The sequence below is a fragment of the Ixodes scapularis genome, unplaced genomic scaffold, assembly GCF_016920785.2.
Source record: "Ixodes scapularis isolate PalLabHiFi unplaced genomic scaffold, ASM1692078v2 PGA_scaffold3__209_contigs__length_174095766, whole genome shotgun sequence".
Lineage (NCBI taxonomy): Eukaryota > Metazoa > Arthropoda > Arachnida > Ixodida > Ixodidae > Ixodes > Ixodes scapularis.
The window spans coordinates 112,040,074-112,065,697 of record NW_024609868.1 but is presented as its reverse complement, the minus strand read 5'-3'; positions in this window follow the sequence as shown (position 1 = coordinate 112,065,697).

Below are 25,624 nucleotides of genomic sequence, written 5' to 3'. Positions count from 1 at the left end.
GCTCAACAAGAGATTCTTTGAAGTCTGCCTTTGGCTTCGAGACCTCGAGGAACGTACGCCGGAGACGCGGCACCATTTCCGTCCGTGCCGGGAAAGCAGCCCTCGACGTCCGTGCCAGGAAGGCAGCCATTAACGTCGGGAGCAGTGAGCCGATCCACTGAGATCACGGATGCAGCCGTCGAGTCGCCCACCACCTGGACGGATTCGATGCTCGTTCTGCTTCTGCACGGGTGACTGGGAAAATACGTGAAGCTCGTCCGGCTGGTCCTTGGGTTCGACGACGACGGCTGCAAACCGGTGCAGCGGAAACTGCGAACTATAGCGTCAAGTAAAACGGCGAAGTCCGACAAGGTACTTGCAGCCCCTCGCAAACAGGTCACAGATGCGCTTTTTGTGTCCAGGCTGAACCCTCGCACGTCTATGGCAGACATTGAGAGTTCTGTAGCCCCCTTTTTAGCCAGCATATCGGTGAGTGTTACTAATCTCAAGACCAAATTTTATTCGTACGCATCGTTTCACCTTTCTGGTGACAAGCCAGTGTATGACATCTTGTATAAACCGGAGTTATGGCCAGAAGGCTATATTTTTCACCGGTTTTTCGGCAGGCTAGACAGCTCTTGAGTTTTTGTGGATCACCCTTTAGCAGCTAAAAATGTTTAAAACACTAGAAGTGCACTACCAGAATACGCGTGGTTTGCGTTCCAAGTCTTCCGAGTTTATTTCGAATATTCTATCGAGATGCTTTGATCTAGTTTGTTTAACGGACACTTCTCTCTGCGTCGGCATTTCTGAGAACAGTTATTTTCCCTCAGGTTATTCTGTGTATCGTCAAGATAGAGACCACGATAGAACGGCCATGAAATTTGGGGGTGGTGTGCTTATTACAGTTAAGTGAGTAGTTCGATCCCACCGGATGGTGGATTTCGAATCTTATGCGGAATGTATCTCGGGTTAAGATTCCAGCGAGTGACGGTTAGAACTATTTAGTTGGAAATTACTATTTCCCCCCTTTCTATGATGACGCAGCGTTGATTGAACACTTCTAGTCACTTCAGAAAACGGTAGATTTGACTAAGTATAGCACCCAGATATCTGGCGACTTTAATTTTCCAGAGATTGACTGGGCAGCATTGTTGCGGAGTTGCCATTCCGGAGTTGGAATGATTCCGGAATCATTCCGCATTTTCACGACCCCGGAATGGAATGGGAATAGAATGGCGGCAACGCTCAGGGGAATGGAATGGGAATCGAATTAGATGCCTTTTGCCTGGAATGGAATGGGAATAGGATGGGCCAGGTTCCTTATATATATATATATATATATATATATATATATATATATATGTATATATATATATATATATATATATATATATATATATATATATATAAATATATATATATATATATATATATATATATATATATATATATATATATATATTTTTTACATTGAGCTATACCGAGCCAGTCAGGGAGCCGGTTGTTCAGAAATAGAATGAGCGGGAAACTGCGAACCCGCGTAAGGCCCTAACAGACTTATATGAAAAAAATGCAATACGAAAAACAAGCGTCAAAATAAAGAACAGAAAAGGGGGGGGGGGGGGGGGAAGCGGCGGTGGCGCCTTTCACCAGTGAAGTTCAACACGTATCCGAATGCGTCTGCGCCTGTAATATTGAACCGCTCAAAGATACGTCATCAGCCGACGTGAACGTGACCCGCTGCTCTGGTGATCCGATACCCAGGAAGGAGGCCAGACGTGGCCTCGTTGTGTGGACCCAGGCTTCGTACACCTGCGAATCGTTTCGAGTGCGCTGTCTCTTGGAGAGCTCGCACCTGTGCCGGCCATCTCAGGTCGCAATCCACAAGGTCTCGGTTTGAATGATGCTAGGCGAAACTTGAAGACTGCCATTCATGCGTTGGAGGCGGAGAGTCGGCAGGAAGGACCGTCACAACAGGGATGCCACCGTATTGATTTCTCAACCGTAACAGAAGATAAGACATGTGCTTCAGGATGCTTCAGGTGGTCCACTTTTCTCGAAAATTCCAAATGCAACTGCCTGCATGGTTTTCAACGAGGTCACCTACAACGAAAGTACGTATTAATTTTCCTTTCATACAGCAGCGTGGGTAAAGTTTCATGTTCAAGGCAACACCTACAGATTCAAGAATACTAGTTCACCCACCGTGACGTCATGTGATCAGTTCTGACTGGGGCGCCCTTATTGGACAGAGAAGTGTTGATGTTTTGATGGAATTTATTTAGAGATCGAATTCGTTTCGCATCACTGGCCAGTCTGACAGGATGCCAAGGAAGGGACCGCGGTCAATCCTTGATGGAACGTTTTTTTAAACCCATTGACTTGAGGGCTCTTCGTCCGGAACCACTACCTTCAAGGCGAAGTGCCAAGCACGCGGAAAAGTAATTTCGGGACCAAAACGAAAAACAAAAAAACAACAACAAAAAAGCTTCCATTTCAAATTTATAGCCTCATCTCAGTTGGTGTCTCACAGAAATTTGAAAAATGTATTGCATTATCAGTATTTATATTTCTGCCCTCCCTAAAATGTACTCTTGTATTTGTATTTCCAAAGACTTTTTGCCTCTTTTTAAGATGCATTTCCGATACGTATCGTGATACATTTTTACAGATATATTTGAGACTTGAATATGAGTATCTTAGCAACTATTTTCATCTATCCCAGTATTTTAATTTCCAAATACATTTTTTTAATATTTCTGCCCAACCCTACAACACAATGTAGTTGTCAAGTGCCTTTTTTATGTTTAGGAATTAGAGGAATGGAATGGACCCATTCAGCCATTCCAGGAGTTGGAATGGGCCCAGTGTCCCCATTCCTAGGAGTTGAAAAGAATTGAATTATCAAAAAGTCTAATTCCCCGAAATGGAATTGGAATGGAAGGGGGGTGCCCATTCCGCAACACTGCTGGGCAGCAGGTATCGTTTCTTTTACGGCGAGCGTGACTTCCGAAAAGGCTTACTGGCTGCTTTCATTTTAAGCGCTCCAGATTTTTGTCAATGAAACACACTTTTGAATTTTTGCGGAAATCTACTTGACATGTGTTTATCGAACGCCCCGCTTGAGATTGCCACTCCCGCTTTGAACCCTTTAGTGCCTGTTGATACTTATACCTTCCTTTTACTACGAAATTCGGCTTATCGTGCAAGCAACGAGTAAACAATAATTCGGTTGAGTACTCGTACTCTCGTGGCAATTGTCTTGGTCTGTACCAGTATCTGGAGCAATATGACTGGTCGGATGCCATTAAAAATAGTGGAGTTGACTTGGCTACTTTTAAAATGACCTCGGTTGTCAACGGCGCATTCGAGGCATTTGTTCCGAAACAACTGGCACGCTCTTCTCATCATCCGACTTGGTTTTCAAAAAAATTTAAAAGTTGCATCCCGAAAACAATTACGCTCTTATCGCATGTTTACGAAATCAGGATTGCAGATATGGTATAAAAAGTTCAGTATATATCGTAGTCTGGTCAAAACAATTTATGAACAAGATAACCGTTTGTACTTGAATGGCATTGAACATAGTCTGACTAAGAATCCTAGGAACATCCGGCGCTTCATTAAACAACACTTGCGGGAAAATCGACCGAATATCTATCTTCGTAATGATGCTGGTTATCAATCTATGCCGAGAAAACTTGTAAATCGTTTTGCTGATTTAGTTATTGTTATTCGCCAACACAACAAAGTGTCGCTTTTAGTGACGTTGGTATTCAGTGTGGGGACCTTCTGCCCACTTTTAAGGTTGACCTTGACGACATTTTAGAAGCCATAAGTCAACTTAAAATTAAATGATCGGCCGGTATTGATGGAATAACTAGTTATATTATTAAAGGTATCTTCTAGTTTTGTACCTGTGTTGAAGCATATTTTTAACTTGTCCCTGACTCAGGGATAAGTTCCTTAGCTCTGGAAATACTCGGCAGTTGTTTCTGTGTTTAAGGCCGGCGATTTTACTTTAGTTAATAATTACCGTCCTGTTTCGTTGTCATTAGGCTTCGCGAAGGTTTTCGAAAAAGTAGTGCATAAGTGGATTTACTTTTATTTGAACAAAAAGATATCTGACTTCCAGTACGGAGTTTTGAAGGGCAGGTCTGTAGGATCATTCTTGAATTACTGCGCTCCTGTAGTTTCCGGACGAGGTCAGGTTGAAGCGATTTTCTTTTACATGTCAAAAACTTCGACCGGGTTAATCACATATAATTGTTACACAAGCTTGCCCTGCATGGCTTCAGCCCGCACCTCTGCGCCTGGTCTTCAAACTATCTCGATCATCGCCGTCACTCGATTCGTGTTTTCGGAAGCTACACCAATACCTTTATTTCGAGTTCTGGTATGCCGCAGGGTTGAATTCTAGAACCCTAGCTATTTAATTTGTTTATAAATGGCATGGTTTCTTGCGTTGAGGATGCCAAGATTCTTCTTTTCGCTGCTGACGTTAAGCTTTTTGTAAGAGTCCAGTCAGTATCTGTTTGTTCCAGTCTTCAAAATAATGTAGATTCTGTTTTTAAATGGTGTACGGAAAACTGCTTGTCACTGAACACACAAAAAACTAGATCTATTGTTCTATCTAAAAAGCGCGAGGAAATTTCCTTAGCGTAAACTGTTCGTGGCGTCCCAATTCTCCCCGTACTGTTTGTCAGAGATCTTGGCGTCTGTCTTGACAGCGCATTTTCTTTTAGTAATCCTGTTGTAACAAGAGTAAATGCAGCGTCAGGAGTAATAGGTCTGATTTCGCCTTTATGCCGCCAATTTTCTGCACCTTTATATTTACTGCATTTGTATAAGTCTTTGGTTAGACCACGGCTAGAATTTGGTTCTGTAATTTGGAATCCACTGACTATTTCGCAAGCTATCGCGATGGAAAATGTACAAAAGCGAATGATTAGAATTGTCTATGATAAGTATACTCGAAGGGTTGTTTCTACCACTACAAAGAATTGCTTCACAGGTTTCTATTGCATAAACTGACTGTGAGAAGACAGTACGTGGATTTTATAATTTTACACAAAGTTGTCCATGGTGAGGCAAACTCGACGGACTTATTGCAGTCTATACCGACTTCCATGTTCCACCCCGAATCATTAGGAACAAATCAACTTTTTACCCCTCCTGTACATCATCTGTGTCACCTCTTTTGAGGTTTCTAATTGATTTGAATAATGTTCATCTTAATAACTTTGATAATTTTATTGCACATCTGGATTTTATGCAACGATTACGCGGATGAATGCATTTGCCTTAAGCAGGCCAAGTCAGGCCTATCCGTAGTTTTTTGCGTGTTTTTGGTTTGCTTGTGTTCGTTGTTAGTTCTTCTTTTATAACTTGTATTTTTGACTTATATGTATAATATTTCACTCATAGTTGTGCACCACACAGTAGGCTGCTAGGTTGTTTGTGGGCACTGGAACATAAAGGATTTTTATTATTATTATAGGTTGAAGTAAGTTGCGCAGAGACATAACGTCCCGGTGGTGCTTTCAACGCTATCGTATTTGGGAAGGTTATGTGCGCGAGCAGATCGTGATAAACAGAGGAGTCACCTATGTAAAAGGAGCACCTAAAACAGTTTGTACAGTGTAGGAGGATGCCGTATATCAAATACCCCTCTCAAGCAATAGAGAGTATGTCGGCCAGTCAGGGCGATGTATACATGATAGGCTAAAAGAACACCCGCTCTCGGTGAGGACATCGCCCCCGGGCAATCTCACCATTCATTGTGACATATGAGGGTGTGAACCGATGTTAGAAGATACAGTCATCCTGAAGGCGTATAAACAGCAAACAACGAGGGAGATTGCCGAGGCGTACCACATATCTCGATATGGAAATGACGTATCTGTAAGTGCGCCCCCGATCGCTCTGTTTGATGAAGAACTGGCGTTCCTAGGGGCACGTGTATGACAGTCATTATGCATGACAATGTCATAAGAATTTCGTCCAATTGATTCGCGGTGATTTTTTTTGTGTTGCTTTCCTATAAATCTCAGTTGAGAGTCACCGCCCTCTCTGTCTACGTCTCCTCTTGTCTCTCGTCTTGTTCGCGCTGTTTTGAACTCCTCAATAACGCGGTAAAGTTCCGAATCTATACAAATTCACTACGATAAAAAAATGCAGTGCATCGTTTACAAGAAAACAACAAAAAAAACAAGTACCATATGACGATTATTTGCGTCAGATTTCACCTACCTCGGTCTCAATTCGTATTGAAGTGTTACTACATTAAGTAAAGCAGTATTTGGTTCAAATAAATTCACCACGGGATCATTATGACTGATAACTGCAGCCTAGAGTACGTGGAGCAAAATCTTGTGCGGTATATGTGTCTGATTTAGTTCCCGGTGGCGCGAAATCGAGCCCAAGGTAATGCTTTCGTATTTAATAGTGCAATATTTTTACAAAGTACGTTCTTCTTTGCTTCGTATGAAACTGCGGATATTTAAAAAAAAAACACGTTTTTGCGAATATTTTTCCCACAATTACTAAATCCTAAAATGGCACGCGTTAGTTACAAAACAAATCTTAAGAAATAGTATCAGGGCTCTAAAAAAATTGCGGGGAAAGTAAATTGCTGCGTACTTCACATTACGTAAACTGGCGAGGAACTTCAATTTGGCGGGGAACTTAAATTTGTCTGTATGTTCCGTGACGTCAGATGCCGCGACATTATTTTTTTTATTAAAGTGATGAGTGAAAGGCAGAGAGGTAAGCCTGGACTTCTGTCCTAGCTAGCTACTCTGCACAGGGGAAAGGATTAAGGGGTGAAAAGGTGGGATGAGGTGCTTAAGGAATATGAGAAGAGAGAGCTGAAAGGATGATGGGTTGGATAGTTCTAAATGTCAGTATCTGCCTACAGCGATTGCATTAACCGAGTGTCCTCGAGAAATAGTATGAGGGCTTTTGTGGCTTTCATTGAATGTTCCGTAAAATGCCACGAGCCGAGCACTTTGTCACAGGAGAAGGGACGGTCGTCTAGCCACTGAATTGTTTTGTGTAGGTCTTCTCTTTCCACGGCGTAGATGGCACAATCACAGATAACGTGATTTCCAGTTTCCTGAACATCGCAGACTAGGCAGTTAGAGGTGTCTCTCCTTTTTATTCGATGTAGAATGTGTCGGGTAAACGCCACCCCCAGTCGGAGTCTGTGTAGTATCTGCCTGGGACCTGCGTGGAAGTCCAGACGGATATTTAAATGGGATCGAGGGTGTATAATCGGGAGTGACGGTAGTCGGGATCAACGATCAACCCGTAAATGGGATGTCAGGAGTTCGGGTACACTACGCACTGTTGAGTTTTCTTCATAGTTGAAGTAAGGAATTTTCGATGTTCGCATATTTCTATTGGCCGATTTAGCCGCTGCATCTGCTGCCTCGTTGCTAGAAATCCCACTAGGACTTGGAATCCATTGGAAGCGCAGGTCATGTCATTTCACTCGGCAGCGGTTTAAAAAGTTCTTGGTATCCGCTAGGTACCATAGCCGATTGTAGAATTTTCCAGGACGCTTTGGAGTCAGTGAAGATTGTCCATGCTTGAGGTTGTTGTTTCTCAGTATACTTCACCGCTTCCTGAATGACAATCAATTCGGTTGTTGTTGAAGATGTTTTGTGACTTAGTTTGTGCTTAATAGTTTTATCTCTGGTAGGAAACACAGCAGTGGCTGTTGAGCTCATTTTACATGTAGAACCATCGGTAAAAACATGTATACGAGATATATGATATCCATATATTTCGGTCATTGTATGTTGGTACAGCATCGCCTGAGGAGTGTTGCGTTTTGTATGTATCCCTGGAATGCCGAAGGATATTAGCGGCGTAGGTATGGTCCAAGGTGGAGTAGCTGTAATTTCTGGTGTTAGAAACTTTGATGAAAATTCTTGTTGGTACAGTGCTAAAACACAGGCATAGTTGGACGATGGTCTAGACGACATAATGTAGGCTAGGTGATGCGTTTTATGTCTGGTTAGGTGCCGTAAATGTATTCTTTAGGTGTCTTGTATTTTTGAAGAACACATGTTCGGAATCGTCGGGATTCGGCTATAGTGCCTGGCGTGGAAGCTGACCGAGGGAGACCAAGACAGTAGCGGAGAGCTCGAGCCTGTAGGCTCTGTAGCGTCTTCATATTTGTTTTGCACGTGCCGTGGAAAGCGGGAAGGCTGTAGCGTAAGATGCCTCAAAAAATGCCTTAGTGAAGACGCAGCAGAGCAGGAATTGTCGCTCCCCATGTTGTGCCATTAATGAACCGGGCTAGTAGAACAAACGCCGAGGGCTTCATCTTAAGATGTTGAACATGGGGCGTCCGTGTCAGGCCGCGATCAAGGACGACGCGCAGGAAGAGATGTTTCTTTACGAAAAGTATTTTTTCTTTGCGGACAGTTAGTGGGTATTCGACCATGCTTCGACGGGTGAACCCGATTGCAGCAGACTTTGATGTCGATATATCTAGTCCCCGGTGTGCTAAGTAACGATGCAGGATATTCAATGTTCTCTGAAGTCTCGCTTTTATATGTAATAGCGTAATTCCGGAAGCCCAAATACAAATATCATCCGAATAAAGCGAAGCAGGATTTGCGTAAAGAAGTATTTTTAAAAGACTTATGAACGGCAGTTGGAAAATTGTGGGGCTCAGCACTCCACCAAGTGGTGTACTCTCTTAGTTACGTGAAAGATTCGTGTATCTCCTGATTCTGTGTACATGTAAATAAATCTGTTGTCGAGATTGCCGGATATCCAGAAGTATATATGACCACCCAGTCCAAGCTTTTCTAAAGATTCTAGAATGGCCCTATAAGTGATAGAATCGAATGCGCTCTTGATATCTAAGAGTACAGCGGCGCACATGCGCCCCTCCGACTTAGATTGTTCCACTGGGGTCACGAGATGAATTACGCCGTCAATAGAACTTCGGCCTCTCTGAAATCCGGATATTACATTTGGGTAATACCCGTTTTGCTCTAGATACCATTCGATATAAAAGAGGACCATTTTCTCCATCAGCTTACCAATAAAACTCGCAAGAGCTACAGGGCGGTAAGACGATATATCAAGCATTGACTTGCCTGGTTTAAGTAGAGGAACTATCCTATTCTTACCGTCAGAGGTACAACACCGGTTTCCCACGGGATGTTGAAAAACGCTAGAAGCCGCGCCTTCGCCTGATTCCAGGTGGAATAGGTCTGAGTATCTCACACCGTCAGGGCCGGGTGACGATTCCGTATTTGTATTCTGAAGGGTCATTCCATGTGAAACGTCCCAGACGTTGCGCTCGACCACCTCCGATTTCTAAAAAAAATTCATGGGCTTCGGCCACAATGTCTGTAGCCATACCCTAAAATAGTTTTGACGAAAAAAAATTTGTGATGACGTGAGCGCGATTTTAATTTTTGAAAACAGCGTGAAACTAGGCATCACTCAATAATTTACGAAAAATCAGCTTTTTTATAAAATACCCAACAATATTTTTTTCTTAAATTTGCACGGTTGTCGGCTTACAATGTGGTTGAGTTTGTGCAGTTTTGTTTAATTTAAATATTTTTGAAAAATGCATAATTTTATTCAAAAATAAACACTTTTGTTATTTTATTAAAAATATATAATTGCTCCCGGGACCTAATATAACTGTTTACTGGTTGCCCTCTAGGTATACAACCTATAAAAAATATTTTAAACCGCTGAATTAAACACCTTGCAGTAAAACAAAAATCCTGAAGTTGACAAAAAGTACGTTTTCACGCATAAACAGCCGTTTATTCCACCCTGAGGTGGTCCAAGTAAAAATACAAAATATGGTGGGTTTGGAAGAACGATTGATCGTCTTTTGATTCTGAAAGTTTATTCAGAGTAATTTTTGTTTAAAGCGAGAAAACAATTTTTGAAGTTGAACTCTCGCACCACTACCCGGCGTCGCTTCTTAACGCCTCTTTGCCGCACAGCACGCCACCTGCGACGATAGCCGAAGCGATTAGGTCCAAAGATACAACGGAGTTTGCTGCCCGCTTCCCCTCGTCCCTCTTTTCTGGCTGTAAGGGAAGAAACGGCGGGTATCGTGTACTAATCGGAGGTGCCACCAGTGCGTCGCCATAGCAGGCACGTTGTGCCCTTTGTACCTGAGGGCGGCTCCTCACACTCCGAAACGCGATGCCTAATCGACGGGCCGCATCAGCTGACTTGGACTTCTTCATGCCGTGCCAAAGGTCTCACGGCGATCTCCGATTCCTAAAATAAAATTAATGGTTCTTCACCATAATGTTTGTGGTGCTTCTCTAAAATATTTTTGACGAGAAACAAATTTCATGGGGTGATGGTGGTTTGAACTCGTAAAAAAGGAGTCAAACTAGGAGTCATTTATTCATTCATGAAAATTAAGATATTTTTATAGAACAGTGGACTATTTTTATTCCTAAAAACCACATGGTATTTTGATTGTTGTTTAATAAGGATCATGGATATTCGCTTGAAGGAATTAAAAAAAAAAGTTAATATATGAGAATTTTAGCCTTTTTGAGTTTGGTTACAAACTATCTCGTTGCTGCAGATGATTAAACAACTTATTGGCAACCCTATGAATATTATGCACAAAAAAAAGTTTCGGGACGTACAACTAAATATCTTGCAGAAAAAACAACTTAGTTTGTGCAAAATGTCGTTCTGCCGTTTAAAGAGCCGTCAATTCTGCCTTTAGGTGGCCGAACACAAAAAGCGAGACATGATGACTTTTACAGAAGAGTTTATTGCCTTTTGTCCTTGAATGTTTAATTAAACTAATTTTGTTCTAAATACGAAAAAAAGAAACATTTTGAAGTTGAGCTCTTACGTCGCAACCTGGTGTCGTTTCTTGTACGTGCCTCTTCTCTGCACAGCACGGACACGTGCCTTTGTTTATTCATTATTTCCAATGGGTCATTTAAAGATTCCCGCACTGACAATATGGACCGAAAATAATGCCAGAAGCGCAATCTTGGCTTGTGACGATGCTTCAAGCGTCCGAGTAAACATACTGAATCAGCGCGTTTCAGAGCTTTGATCACATGCCTGTCGCCTTCATTTCGCTCCCACTAAGCGCGAACCGGATCATAGATCCGCTTTTCACCGCAGCATGCGTGGAGGCTAGATTTCGCGGCGATATTATAGTGTTTCAGACGTCCACGTCAGCTGATGCCGCCCGTCGATTAGGCATCGCGTTTCGGAGTGTGAGGAGCCGCCCTCAGGTACAAAGGGCACAACGTGCCTGCTATGGCGACGCACTGGTGGCACCTCAGATTAGTACACGATACCCGCCGTTTCTTCCCTTACAGCCAGAAAAGAGGGACGAGGGGAAGCGGGCAGCAAACTCCGTTGTATCTTTGGACCTAATCGCTTCGGCTATCGTCGCAGGTGCCGTGCTGTGCGGCAAAGAGGCGTTAAGAAGCGACGCCGGGTAGTGGTGCGAGAGTTCAACTTCAAAAATTGTTTTCTCGCTTTAAACAAAAATTACTCTGATTAAACTTTCAGAATCAAAAGACGATCAATCGTTCTTCCAAACCCACCATATTTTGTATTTTTACTTGGACCACCTCAGGGTGGAATAAACGGCTGTTTATGCGTCAAAACGCACTTTTTGGCAACTTCAGGATTTTTGCTTTACTGCAAGGTGTTTAACTCAGCGGTTTAAAATATTTTTTATAGGTTATATACCTAGAGGGCAACCAGTAAACAGTTATATTAGGTCCCGGGAGCAATTATATATGTTTTAATAAAATAACAAAAATGTTTATTTTTGAATAAAATTATGCATTTTTTTAAAATATTTAAATTAAATAAAACTGCACAAAGAAGTGGAGAACTGCACACAAGAAGTGGAGCGCCCTGTGTCATTCCACTTCTTTGTCCTTGTCTTTTTTTCGGCGCTTTTAATTATTTAAAGAACCACGAACCAACTGGCTCAACTTTCCACTTTGCTGCACAAACTCAACCACATTGTAAGCCGACAACCGTGCAAATTTAAGAAAAAAATATTGTTGGGTATTTCATAAAAAAGCTGATTTTTCGTAAATTATTAAGTGATGCCTAGTTTCACGCTGTTTTCAAACATTAAAATCGCGCTCACGTCATCACACATTTTTTTTCGTCAAAACTATTTTAGGGTATGGCTACGGACATTGTGGCCGAAGCCCATGAATTTTTTTTTTAGAAATCGGAGGTGGTCGAGCGCAACGTCTGGGACGTTTCACATGGAATGACCCAGAACCGAGTGCAGCTTCCATTTCTTGCAGACTGAACGGGTCATTCGTTTTCCCGCTCGTTGTGGAAGGAATGGCAACATTAGCCTTGGATCCAAGCTGTTGGCTATTTGATGAGCTGGTGAGCACAGTGCACTATTCTTCGCCGATACATTTCTCAGAGCATTGCTTATGTAAAGCTAAGGCCTTAAATTCCGCAACATCATATGTCCCACTAAATATAGCGGGGATACTTTTCGTTTGCGCTCACGCCGTAGCGAAACCAAACATGTGCCATGAACAGCTGCCGCTGTTAAAAAGACCCACTTCAATTCCCAAAGTTCCATTGTTTCTAAAGTTCCGCTTTGCGCTTTCTCGATAGAAAGTTGCCTGGTTAAGTCCTTTCCTACCAACACAAAGAGAGTATGGAGAAACTCCGGCATAGGTCATTTGCATCCGTCAGAAGTTATTAGAATGTGAGAAACGACCCCGTAAGGCTTTTGGCTTGAACGTTTGTGCGGCCTGTCTCTGACAGTGTTTTAAATCGTCGCGAAACTTTTCAGATCCATTAGCGTCAAACTGAAAACCCGACGAAAAAAACAATCTCGCCGCTGAATTAGAATAACGATTCCAAGGATCTACGAACGCACGTGTAGCTGTTTGTTTGTTTTTGTGTGTGCTTTCCATTCCATAACGTTTTGAGCTCTTTCGAACAAAGTAATAAAAAATACATAAACAAAAAACAACTGCGCAGCGCGACCCACCCTCAAAAAAAAAAAAAAATTCAAGGGATGGTTGTTAAAAACAAAAACAAAAACAAAAACTACGCATTGCTGGCCCTTTATTTTCGCCCAAATGTAGTGCTAGCTGTCCGAAGCCGGTGCCGAAGTTAGAGCACTAACCGTTATTCTAGTAAGAAGTTATAATTTATTTTCTCAATGATTTTCTGAGAAAATGGGAGCCATTTTCGCCCGTTTTAGATAAGCACCGTTCTCCATCAAAATTTCTTTAGAAGATCACTTATAATTTTTGAATAAAATACAGGTAAGTGCTGACATTTCGTTTTTATTTATTTTGTTACTATGTTTTTTTTATTATTTCTCGGTTCGTCAGTGCCCGAAGAAATTACAAAAAGGGGGAGCAGGAGTATAATTATACAGTGAATAAACAAAAACAAATTTGGACAAAAAAAAATAAAATACAGCCTTAGACATACTCGTCAAGTTTCTTGGTTAAGGAAGATTTAAAATGCTCCGAGTCCGTGATAAGAGCGATTGAACCGGGAAGGTTGCTCCTGCCTTAAGAGATGTTGGAAGGAAGGATGAATGAAATGAAGTTGTGTTAGCGCTTGGGATGCCAAGCTTGTGTTAATGATCAAGACGAGAAGAAACGTAAAGTTGGCGTGCGGTTAGTTGTCTTGTAGGAAAAAATATTTAAATAAGTTTTGCGAAAAAAGAGAGGCGTAAAAATGTTCGACGTAGAAAAGAGGGCGGGAGCGATAACGATGATTCCATATTAGTCGCAGTAGCCGTGTAGTTGTAATCAGTGAGAATGAAACGAGCAGATCTCTTTTGGATTGTTTCCAATGCATCAATGAGAAAGGCATAAGCGGGATCCCAAATCGATGATGCATATTCAAATTTTGGTTAAATTATTGTTTTAATCAAAATTTAATTAAAAGTAACAGGTGCTAGGGAAATATCACTCCTGATCGTTAGCGCCCAAGCAGATTGTTGAAACGATGCATTTTTGTTCGCGTCCCAGTACATGGCGCTGTGCATTTCGCATACCGTCTATTACAGCATGCCAGAAAGACGCGGCTCTTGAGGAATAATGCCTCGAAAATCAGTTATGCTGAAGGCCAGAGGTTTTGGTCAAGCACACTGATCCGAGATAAATAGAAACCGCTTTTATGAGTTCTCTTGTTCTGACGTCGCTTAATTTGAGCAGGCTTGCAGTTGCAAGACCGCGAGCCACATTCACGGCGACCTACAGCAGTTCACAGTGAGGTTTCGCGGCGTGTCCCGGGTACGTTTCATGTGGTCGTCGTGGCACGTGAGGGCACAATGTCACATTACATCGCTGTGTCACATGACATCATAGTGTCAAGTGACGTCACAATGTACCGTAAAGCCGTGGTGTCGCATGACGAAACGTGACAGTGAGGTGACGCGACAGCACATGACGTCAAAATATCAAGTTAGGTTATGCTGTCATGTGATGTCACTGCGTCCCGTTACGTCACGGTTTCACGTGGCCTCAAAGTCCATGGCTGCGAGCAGTCCCTCGTTACCCGGACTGCTCGTCGGTAGAAACAACGAAACACGTCCTGAGAGAGTGTCGCATCCCCACGTATTTTTGGACAAGAGCTTCACACCATCCTTCGCCTACAAATCCCGATAAAGCGCGACGAAGAAAATGTGTCGTTGCGAGCTCCATTGAACAAGTAACTAATAGTGAAAACAGCTATCGATAGGTCAATACCTTGGAAGAGGAGATGTTCAGCTGCTTTTCAGAACACCTCGTTTTCCCCGCCCAACATCATGGTATGAAACCTAGGTACGACTTTGAAGATATTCCTGAACAAGAGACTCTGTATCTATGGTAAATGTAAATCAAACGTCGACTCATTTTGGGGCCGCAGTGACATTCTTCGCACTGAAAAAAGGGCTGTTAAACTTTGTGGATACATTTGCAGAGATTGTTGTTAAGAATTACAACAGTGAAGAGTAGCAAATGTTCATGACTACTTAATGTGTTTATGGTGTGACTTTTTGAATATTAGATTGGCAACGATGTAACTTTTTTATTTTAAGAATTATGACGAAATAGTTCTGAAAATCTGATCAGCCAATTAACTTGCGAGGTTTGGTCGGATGTATGTTAGCATATATTCGTGACCGGCTTGCAGATAGGGAAGGCGATGGCGCTACTTTCCCAGGATCAGGCGGAGAATAAAAATCTGTATGATTTAGATGGGGATTTAAATTTGATTTAAGTCGTGATTCTCATCATACTAGTTTCACTATGGTGATTTTAGCTCAAAATTTTTCCCGCAAGAACAATCCCGAAACTATTTTTATATCCCATTTGTCTATATCATTTTATGTTTTCTATGTGCAATTTCTTTGCATTTAAATAAATGTATAAAGGAAGAAAGATTCATATCAGGCTGAACGCGAGCAAAACTTTGTGGTCTTTTGAAGAGATCGGAACGTTGAGCTTGATTTCTACCTACGTAATTTCGTATTGCAACAAAATCCGAACGCCGAAAAAATACTAAATTATCACTGTTCGATTGCAATCGAGCCAGAACTAAAAGAATAAGATTGTTAACTAATTAAATAAATATACCACTTTCTGTTCAAGTATTGACGAGGTTACTGCAATTAAACGTTATATACTGAACATTGCCATTCAGAGAATTTTTTCCGAACTCTTATTTGTGATTGAACGAATCGATCAACCAATTTGCCTTATTGAAGGAAAACAAATCTCTATCCCTATTCACCAATCGTGCCTAAGTATAGCTCTGTTTTAAACTTGGTAGCACGTCTAACTAATCGCGAACTAAGAAAAGAATCAGCGACTAAGGAGCGACTAGTCCTCCGGTATTCACGAGCACGAAGCGAGCGGGTGACTATCTAGTCCGCAGTAACAAGTGGAAGTGACATAAAAAGTTAGGTCACGCATCCGCGTACTTAAACGCCACTGCGTAAATAGGGGTTGTATCATATAAAAACTAATAATTAAATATTTATTAGGAACAATAATCTGTTTATAATGAGTGTGATTGCCCGAAACAAAGTTTTACAAAGTAAAGAAAAAAAAAACCGCTAGGAAAAAAACACGAAAGCGGCATTGCCAGCGACATAAACAAATGCGCAGGAGACCGTAAGTGCGGTCTTTCTGGTCGTCCAGCGCCCTGCAGAGATCTCTTTAGTGGTACCTCTGACCTCTGAACAAGTCTATTTCCAGAATATTTGCTACTCCAATACTTTCTAGATGGGATCCTTCGGCGTTCCTAGACAGTAAGCACTTCGTTACCGCTGACGGTCAGCGCTGATACGAGTCGGCCATGGCGCTGAGCAGCGAGTCACCAGCTAAACACCTGCTAATTGCTAGTCGCACCCCCGACCAAAATTTTTTAGTTGCCTTCTAAGTCACTCTGAGCGACAAAGCCTTACACATGGTTCGTGAATACCGAATGCTTACTGTGAAAGACGTTAGTGGGACAGTTTGCGGGTTTCGCACAGTCGACCGCGCTCCATATCGACGCGAAGGATTTTCGGCACTTTGCCAAATGATTCCACATTGACGTCACGCCGCTAACGTCACGCCGGGAATCACGTTACCTGTCACCTGGCATCAGCTGATGCCATGACGTGACATTTCCATGTCAATTCACGTTGCACAGTGACGCCACGCGAATTCATGACGTGACGCCGTGAGTCAGTTGATGTCATGACGTCACGTGACACTCTGAAGTCATCTGACATTTAGACATCACGTGACAATACGTCGTCACATGTCACAATGACGTCACATAGAAACATAAACATGAGACTGTTGATAATGGCAACAATAAAAACAAAGCGTTTTCGCCAATCATGCCAGAAAGGGTCTCGGGCAATAAAACGAATAAAGCTACGTGAGTGTCCAGTGTGCGGAACCACGGGCATGAAATTAGGAGGAGGCTTCACTTGGGAGGCTGCAGTGCGCGAATTCGGGAGTATTATTCAGTAACCTCAAGGCGGTGTTAGTTTGTGTCTAGTAACATTGCATAAGACGTTCAGGGAGCCGGACCAACTACAGGGAACGATTTATGCATACAAATGCCGTTGCATTGTTCTCTGGATTCCAAATTGGGAACACGATTTTTTAAGTCTCCTTCAATCACCACAAGGCATTCCTAGTTTGTGTTCGATAAAATTGTTTCCCAGGCTCACGAAATGCTATCTAATTTACACACCCTCATAGGTTCCAAAACGCTATGGGATTTTCGTTCGGTGTGTTACTCGGCCTTAACACGAAATCCCTATGCGGACTCTATGGTGTGCGCTCAAATTTTTACCGTTGATTCAGTCCATCTGCTCCGGATTTCAAATTCGAAATTAAAATTAAAATTCGTTTATTTATTCAGTACATTTTTGCGGGGGCGCTGGAGAAAAAGCTGCAGGCCTGCAGCTTGACGAGTCCCAGCGCCCCAGTAGAAGGTAAAAGCTGCACTGGCACACACAGACAAAAAAGAATGAATATGCGCACACATACATAGGCAAACACCTATACAGAGGAATACGAACAAGAAAATATCAAGAATTCACTTTCGCAATCAACAGTATACAAAAAAGTGCTGGTTACTCATTAATTTATAAAGCTTCTTGAATGGAATGATGACCAACAGAGTGTATTGTAGTATCACGGGAAGACAGAGTGTTTAATAAAAGTGGCAATTGGTGGTGATATTTTTGTAGACCAAAATTTGCCCTTGAGAAGGGAATATGCCAGGGTGGCCTATGACGCGATGGGTATATAGACTCGTTCGCTTCTAGATTACCAAGATCTCAAGAAATGTCAGTATTATTCCTTACGGATCGTTGATAATTAGCTATCAGTCTATGCGCATACAAATTCTTTATATCAATGACTTTATGTTTTTCAAAAAAGAGGAAAGGAATGATAGTCATGTGGAACATTCTCGATTATCCTAGGTGCCTTCCTCTGTAATAGGCCTAACTTTTCAATGTCGCCCTTTGTAGTCGAACCCCATACCAGGTGGGAATAGCAGAGCACAGGGTAAAACAACGCATTGTAAATTATATACTACCCATGATTTTAATTTATTTAAAAAATAATTTGCTTTGAAAGTGAGCGCCCCCTTCTCTAGAATCAGAAAACAAATATACTGGTGTCATACGGGCATATAATAAATTTAGCAGACGTTTCAATACTTACAATATCATTAACGTATATGATAAACAATAGTTGGCCTAAAATACTTCCCTGAGAGACCCCGGAGTTAATGCGCTGCATAGAAGATCTGTAATTATTAATTTGAATCTATTGGTGAATGACACCTTAGCGACTCCGACGTCACACCTCAGCTGTCGCAGTGTTCAACTTATGGGTGGCGTAAACGTTTACAATTTTTTTTTCTGCCCTGCCCAGGATCCAGTGACTTTACTCTGAACTATGGTTATGAATACGTAACGCATGCGCAGGACGCTGATTGAGAACGGTCTATTGCTACTCGTATTTGAATGGGACGGGAACTCGTAATAAAAGTTTCAAGCTTCTCCCGGATACTGCCCTTGCTGAGTGATGAAGTTCCAGGGACTTTTCAAGCCTTTGGAACCGCATGCATTAGATGCCTGGTTATGTCCACTTTTCCTAATTTGTGAACCTTTTTCAATAAGTAAAAAGGGTGATTTTCCTTCTCTGTAAGAAAGGAGCACACGCATGTATTCCCTAACTGCTCAGCTGCTCCACGAAGCTGAAGTTGACTTATATGCTTTAAACTTCAATTTAGAAATGAACCTAATCCATTCTTTCTACTTCGTTTTGACCGCCGTGCTTTTACGATCCACAAGACCCTCCAATTTGTTAGTTACAAGCGTTCCGCGCATTAAGCGGAACTAACAAATCCTGAGGTAGTTCGAAAAGTTTTTTTTTTTTTCCTAAACGTAAAGAATAAGAAAAGCACAAACCTAGTTGGGTATATTCGTCCCTGGAATACGCCTGGAACCATTTCGTCCTTGCCACAAGGTGATATTGGAGATTGTTACAAAAGTCGTCATGGAATCAGTAAACAAATAACTTCGCGAACTGGAAAGCGGAAAATAAAGGATTGGAAGCACCACGAATCATACTCATATTTAGAAGCAACGCGAAAAAAGTTGACGAAGTATGCGGGAAGAAGACTCGTTTCGAGCATTGGGTAAAACCCATGCACCCTTGCGAACGTATCGACTCGCTTGAGCATTGTGCAATTGTGGTAATTACGTAAACTCACTTTTTTCATGAAAAAAAAAAAAAAAAGAAATTCCATCGGCTGCTTTCTTTAAAGTTTCCCTCTCGAAGATATAAGCTCATTTGGTCGTCCGGCAATTACCGCCTTTCCCTGCCATATTTATACATCTATTGAACACCTAAACTAACTAAATCGCAAAGCAATCTCCGCGGAATGAAAGCGCGCTACCTTTTATTCTGTATACCTAAATTCGACCTCAGAGCCAGTGCCACCGTATGCACTAATCTTCTTGGAGAACTTGCATAGAGATTCAATTTGCCAGTATAGTGAACTGATGCGCATCCTGCAGGCATCGAGACGGAATTAAAGTATTCAAGCAGGCCTCCAACGCGGCCAGAGCTCACATCACCTAAACTAATCAAAGCCCGTGCCTATGATACTTACATCATCACAGTGACAGATGAAGAAACAAAATGGATACGGGCGCTGTGTCTAGGCCTTGTGCTAAATCAACGAATCGAAGCACGCTAGGTGCCAGACTCGGGCATGACTACTGTGTTGGAGCCATCCTCGCGTGATAATATTTCATGGAGGTACAGGAGGCTGATCACAGGCTTTGACTAGTCTAGGTGGCGTTGGCATGAACCCTTTAATTATTATTTACACGTCCATTTTTACGAATTGGTTAATGTTGGTGTTGTTTTTTTGTTGTTTTTTTTTCGCGCAATTTCTGTTTTTTTTATTTAGCCTATGTAAGTATTTTAATTTTCGTTTCTTTAGTCATTTCCACTTCTTTGAAATTAAAAGCAGCACCATTCATCAATAAGGATTCTTTCGTCTTTTGTAAAACTATTTTTTTTTTCTCACCTGCTGTAGTTGCTGGTCATTTCAGTGAGACGAAGGACCCGTTCCAACCGCTATAACTTTGTGAGTGCAGAAAATATAAGTAGAGGTGGGTCACATAAACTGTGCCTGGTATTGCACTAATTACAATTTGTTTTTTTACCGATCGTCAAATTCAAAGACCGACTAGCGTATGTCACAATGCTCTATAACAGGGGTCGGCAACCTACGGCTCTACTCTAGAAAGTGACGCCCAACCACCCTCCCCCCCCCCCCCCCAACACACACACACGCACTTCTTGCAGCTAGACAGGAAGGAGGAGCAATTCCGAAGCATTTCCGGCGTCCTCATATTTGGCCGGGGAACGTCTTCCCTTCTTTTTTTTGGCTTTTCTTCGTCCGCCCTCCCTCCCCCCCCCCCCCCCCCCTTTTTTTTTCGCGACTTGCCGTACGGCAACGAACGACTCGGCCCGCCGCTGCTAAAGGTCCCCTGCTCTATAAGTTCCCAGTCATTTCGTTCTTAGTGCATATCTTAAGGCTCTCCGCGCGATTATAGAAGCATAGAATTATTATCTGTAGCCGTCCAGTTGCGAAACTCCATTATTGGATAAAAACAACAAAAACAATAATTTGGAGGAAAAAAAAGACAGCTTTGAATGGCCTTCAGAACATCTAGTCATCCAGTCGTTACTTCTCGAAGAGCAAAGCAACTAATCGCAAAACGGCAATATATATATATATATATATATTTTTTTTTTTTTTAATTGATGAGCAAGTGTAGTGAGATACAGCATATACTTAGCGTTGTCCACTGGTGATCAAGGTGCAATATGCGCATGTATACTGTAGCCCAGAAGATGCTAACAAATAGGGAAGCGAAAAGAGTCATGGTCAGCCAAACCTGTACAACACTGGAAGTGGAAAAACGCGTGACTGACTCTGTTTTCGACCTCCTAAGAGCCGAACGCTGTAAGACGAACTTATTTCGAGCAGCGACTTGCCGCGTTCAGGACTCAGCTGCTCTTGTTTGCGTATAACATTGGGATCCGGGCTTCCGTGTTACCGGTCTCGCGGAAGGCACCGAATGGCTAACAACCTAAGTAGCCCTCAATTCTTTAGGACATTATTTTTTTTTTTTTGTCTGCCGATGAAGGTCCCTGAAAGCCCAAATAATCCAAGGCGTAAGAAAATTTGATATATTGCTTCGCCCGTGTCTGGGAATGATACCCTACATTACCAGGCATTAGTGTTACTCTTCGCGTCACTGCCTGTGCCTTGGTTCTCACTTCGAGTATTTGGCCCACTTCTGGCACTTTTGAAATTTGTAGCGAACCAGAGAAAAACCCAGGCTCGGCATTTTTTTATTAGTTAGAGGTAAATACAATTAAGTTTGCCATAACTATAACGCCTTGGAAAAAAAGTGAAAGATGTTTACAACTTTCTGTAACGCCGGACGAGAGCGCAGCTCTTGAGGAGGAGGAGGGGAGGGTACGGAGGGGAGGGTATGCTCCTGCTCCTTTCTCCGTACCCTTTCCTCCCCCTGTCGTTCTCGTTCTTGCCTGGCATCAAGGACATCAAGGAAGGAAGTTCACTTGACCCTCGTGAGGTCACGTGACACTGGTGGCATCACGTGACCCCCGTGAGATCAGGGGGCCCTCATGAGGTCACGTGACCATGGCGACGTCACGTGACCCTCGTGATGTCACGCAACCTTTGTAAGGTCACGTGACCCTCGCGCGGTGCATTATGGCACATTTCCCATAATGCACCACGTGGTTACGCCGAAGCCGACGCCGACGGCGACGGCGACGGCGACTCCGCTCAAGCCGGAAACGGGCGCCTAAGAGCTGCGCTGTAAGGAAAGCTTATTTGGCCTTCTGGTGATGACCCCAGGATTGCCAAAATTAAGTTCAAAATTTCAATAACGCGCTGCCTTAGAAAAGTGAAGGTGTACACTCACAGAGCTCGTGTTTCCCCTGGATGGAAGAATCTGGATTGGTTTCTCTATAGGCGGATAGGCAAAGCGTATAACGTCTTATAACGATGAAACCAACATTAAAAAAAATAAAAAAGGGGTGTTTGGGGGGAGGGATGTGAGGCGAGCTGATGTGGCCACCCCTTTACACGCATCAAGGTGAATAATTCGAACTCAAAATTTTAGCAGCTTTGTGCATATGTAACTTGGATTTGACGCAATTGATAAACAACTATGCAAGTTTGCTGGGGGGTACCGACTATAACCACTGAAAGCTAAAGCAACGCAGGGCGTATCAAGTCCCCATCATCCTATTGCAGCTTCTCAAACAATGCGGTAATTGCCGATTAGAACGCCAAAAGATAAATAACGAAGCCAGGAGCAACAGAATAATATGAAACGCGCTGCGCTTCAGCTTTCGTTGACCATAGGGATAGTGAATACTTTATGAAGCAATTCGTAAAAGTACACTAGAAGTACTTTAATACACTCTGCTATAAGCCAACTGCTCATTTCTATATACGAAGAGACTGAGACTGCACCCGATGAAGGGCACGATGTTCGCATATAAGCTTCACTTGGCTCATTTTTTCCACTCGCTAGTTCCATGCAGTCGACCGAAATCCTCTTATACTCACGGCGTTTTTTGTCTGTTTGTTCAGCTCTCCCTTCTGCCGTAAGCTGTCGCGCTTTTCTTGACAAAGATCGAGCCGTCAAAGAACCCCTCGGTGTGAGGCATCCTAGAACGCGAGTCCTTCTCCGTATAGCGCCCGTTCAAGACCTGTGGCAACAAGTAAATCTGGGCCCGTTTGCTCGAAGCGCTAACCGCGGCTAAAGTTAGCCGGAGTACCTAGAAGAGGGATTTTGAAATCACGTGACTGGCTCCGTTGTGATGCGGGGTAACATGGCGGTGCCCCGGTGAGTGAGCGCCGCTCGCTTTGCAACCAATATCTCGTTGTAGCTGCAATATCGGGCGCGTTAATCACCAAAGAATGGTGCAGGAGGCCTTCGCTTTGCCTTACCTCACTCAAATCGCAAAGCATAAGCAATGACCTCGCCGCATTTTTTAGATAGTCTTTCGATTCTGGCCATTCCTAAGCCTAAATGAACGCGATAATTGTCGGCATGGCAACGTCTTTGGAAAGCGGATTGCCTTAACTCAATCGGCTGGGTATTGATACCACGCAGGAGCAGACAGCGTCCCAATAGGCCTAGGGTGCTTCAATGTCCTTCTGCATATGAAGGCACCCTAAAGAGGCCTTTCTCTAAATTTTCCAAGCACCGAGGTGCGTGCTACGAGTGTAGTTACACGCGTTGCACGTGCTGGCGTCTGCAGTGGTAATTGTTCTAAAGCGAAAAATCTAAAACAAATTTTTCCTTGCACGCGCGTTCGTCAAGGCCCTATTTTGATTATTTACTTCGAATATTTTATAAGAGAAAGGCCAGCGCGCGCGGACCGTAGAATTACGCTTCCAGTGTTCTCCTCGCGATGCTTGGCTTTTGTGTGCTATCAATACCCGGCCGATTGAGTCAAGGCAATCCGCTTTCCAAAGACGTTGCCGTGCCAACAATTATCGCGTTCATTTAGGCTTAGGAATGGCCAGAATCAAAAGGCTATCTAAAAATGCGGCAAGGCGATTGCTCATGCTTTGTGACTTAAATGAGGTAAGGCGAAGCGAAAGCCTCCTGCACCATTCGTTGCTCACTAACGCGGCCGATATTACAGCTGCAACGACATATTAGTTCCAAAGCGAGCGCCGCTCACTCGCCGGGGTACCGCCCATGTTTCCCCGCATCCCTACCGAGCCAGTCACGTGATTTCAAAATCCCTCTCCTAGGTACTGCGGCTAACTTGAGCCGCGGTTAGCGCTTCGAGCAAACGGGCCCTCTCCTTCCGACAGGACTGCCTTTGTACGTTTCTGTCATGTTGTAGGGACACATCGTTTAGGATGCGCGCAGCATAGCGGGCCAAAAGTTACTTTCTCGGCCAGATACGACAACAGTTTGCCTTTTTTTGATGCCTGACTTTGAAGAAGTCCTTTCGTACGCTTGGAATAGCCGCGCCCTGACCAGGGACTCAAACCGTAACCATAACCGAAACCGACAACCGTTTAGAACCAAATGTGTTCAGTAACCAAAACCGGAATGAAACCGTCATTTGAAATTTATAAGAACCGTTACCATAACCATAACCGTAAATTATTTACTGGTAACCGCGGTTTGAACCGATATTAACCGAAAAATAACAATATTATATTAGCTTTTCTCAAGTATGACCTGGAGGAGGGATCTTGTAATGTCGTGGCCATTTGACAGAGTTACTGTCAGCGAGTGGTGCATCTGGCAATGGATCTTCGTTCCATCTAACTTTAGGATTAAGAATACCAAGTTGGAATAGTGGTTAAGCTTATAATGAAATAATTATCTATTTCTAAATCTGCCACACTCCTATATCGCTACATGTATTCAGTACGTGTCGCCTTAAGGGTATTAACTAATACGTTAGAATTCTCAGATGCCCATCCAACTCGGTTCTATCAAAACCACCGATGTTCCTTACATGCAGTAGCCAGTATAAAAAAACGAGGTAAATTAACCATCACGCAGAGTTTGCGGAAAAGGAAATCTGGTGTTCATTTAGTCTGAAACCTGTCGTGAGTGACAAGTTTAAAACATCACAGAAAGAAAAAAAAAATGTCGGAGGTTTGACATCGGCCTTTTGTATGACATATATATATATATATATATATATATATATATATATATATATATATATATATATATATATATATATATATATATATATATATATATATATATATATACAGGGTGTTTCAGAGAACGCGGGCCAAACCGCTCCTGTGAAAACTACTCATCGCAACGAAAAAACGCTTCTGACGTCTTGGTCCTGGGCCAGGGGCCCATTTAGGAAAATTATTAAAGTCCGGGATAATCAAGTTGTTAATTATTTTTGCGTAATTAACTTTCTAATATTGTGTTTAAGGACCTAGTCTAAATTAGAAAATTGCTTAGCATCATCGAAAATACTAAATAAAAAAATTGGAAAACAATAGAGGGCAGGCGAAGCTTTTTACGGCTTTCTGAAAAACCGCACAAATTCGACGGGTTTGCAACCAGCCTCCGCTGCGTCGCGCGATGACAGCGCAGCAGAGGTTGGTTGCACTATCTCTCCACGGGGCGCGGTGCGGCCGGGGCGCGTATTAGCAAACCATATCCCGTACAGTGCCTGGCAACGCCCCCTTCGGTGCGACGCAAAAGCGGCCATTTCATTGGTTTTCAAAATTTCACGTGACATGACGTCACTTCCGCGCCGTTTGAACGCATTTGAGCGCGTTTTCGTCTCGTCAAGATGGCGTCCGCCGCTACGCTGGTGGGTGAGACGCGCGTTACGCTGCGCCGCTGTAAACACTTCGTTTCACGCGCGTGCCTAGATGACTCGAATGCTGTCAACTTAGCGATGTGAACTCGTTTTTCGGTAAGATGAACGCCCAGGAAGGCACGCCGAGATGATGCCACCGCATACGCGCCGCTGCCGAAGTCGCCCCTACGAGTACGACCACTACGATCGTCGAAGTT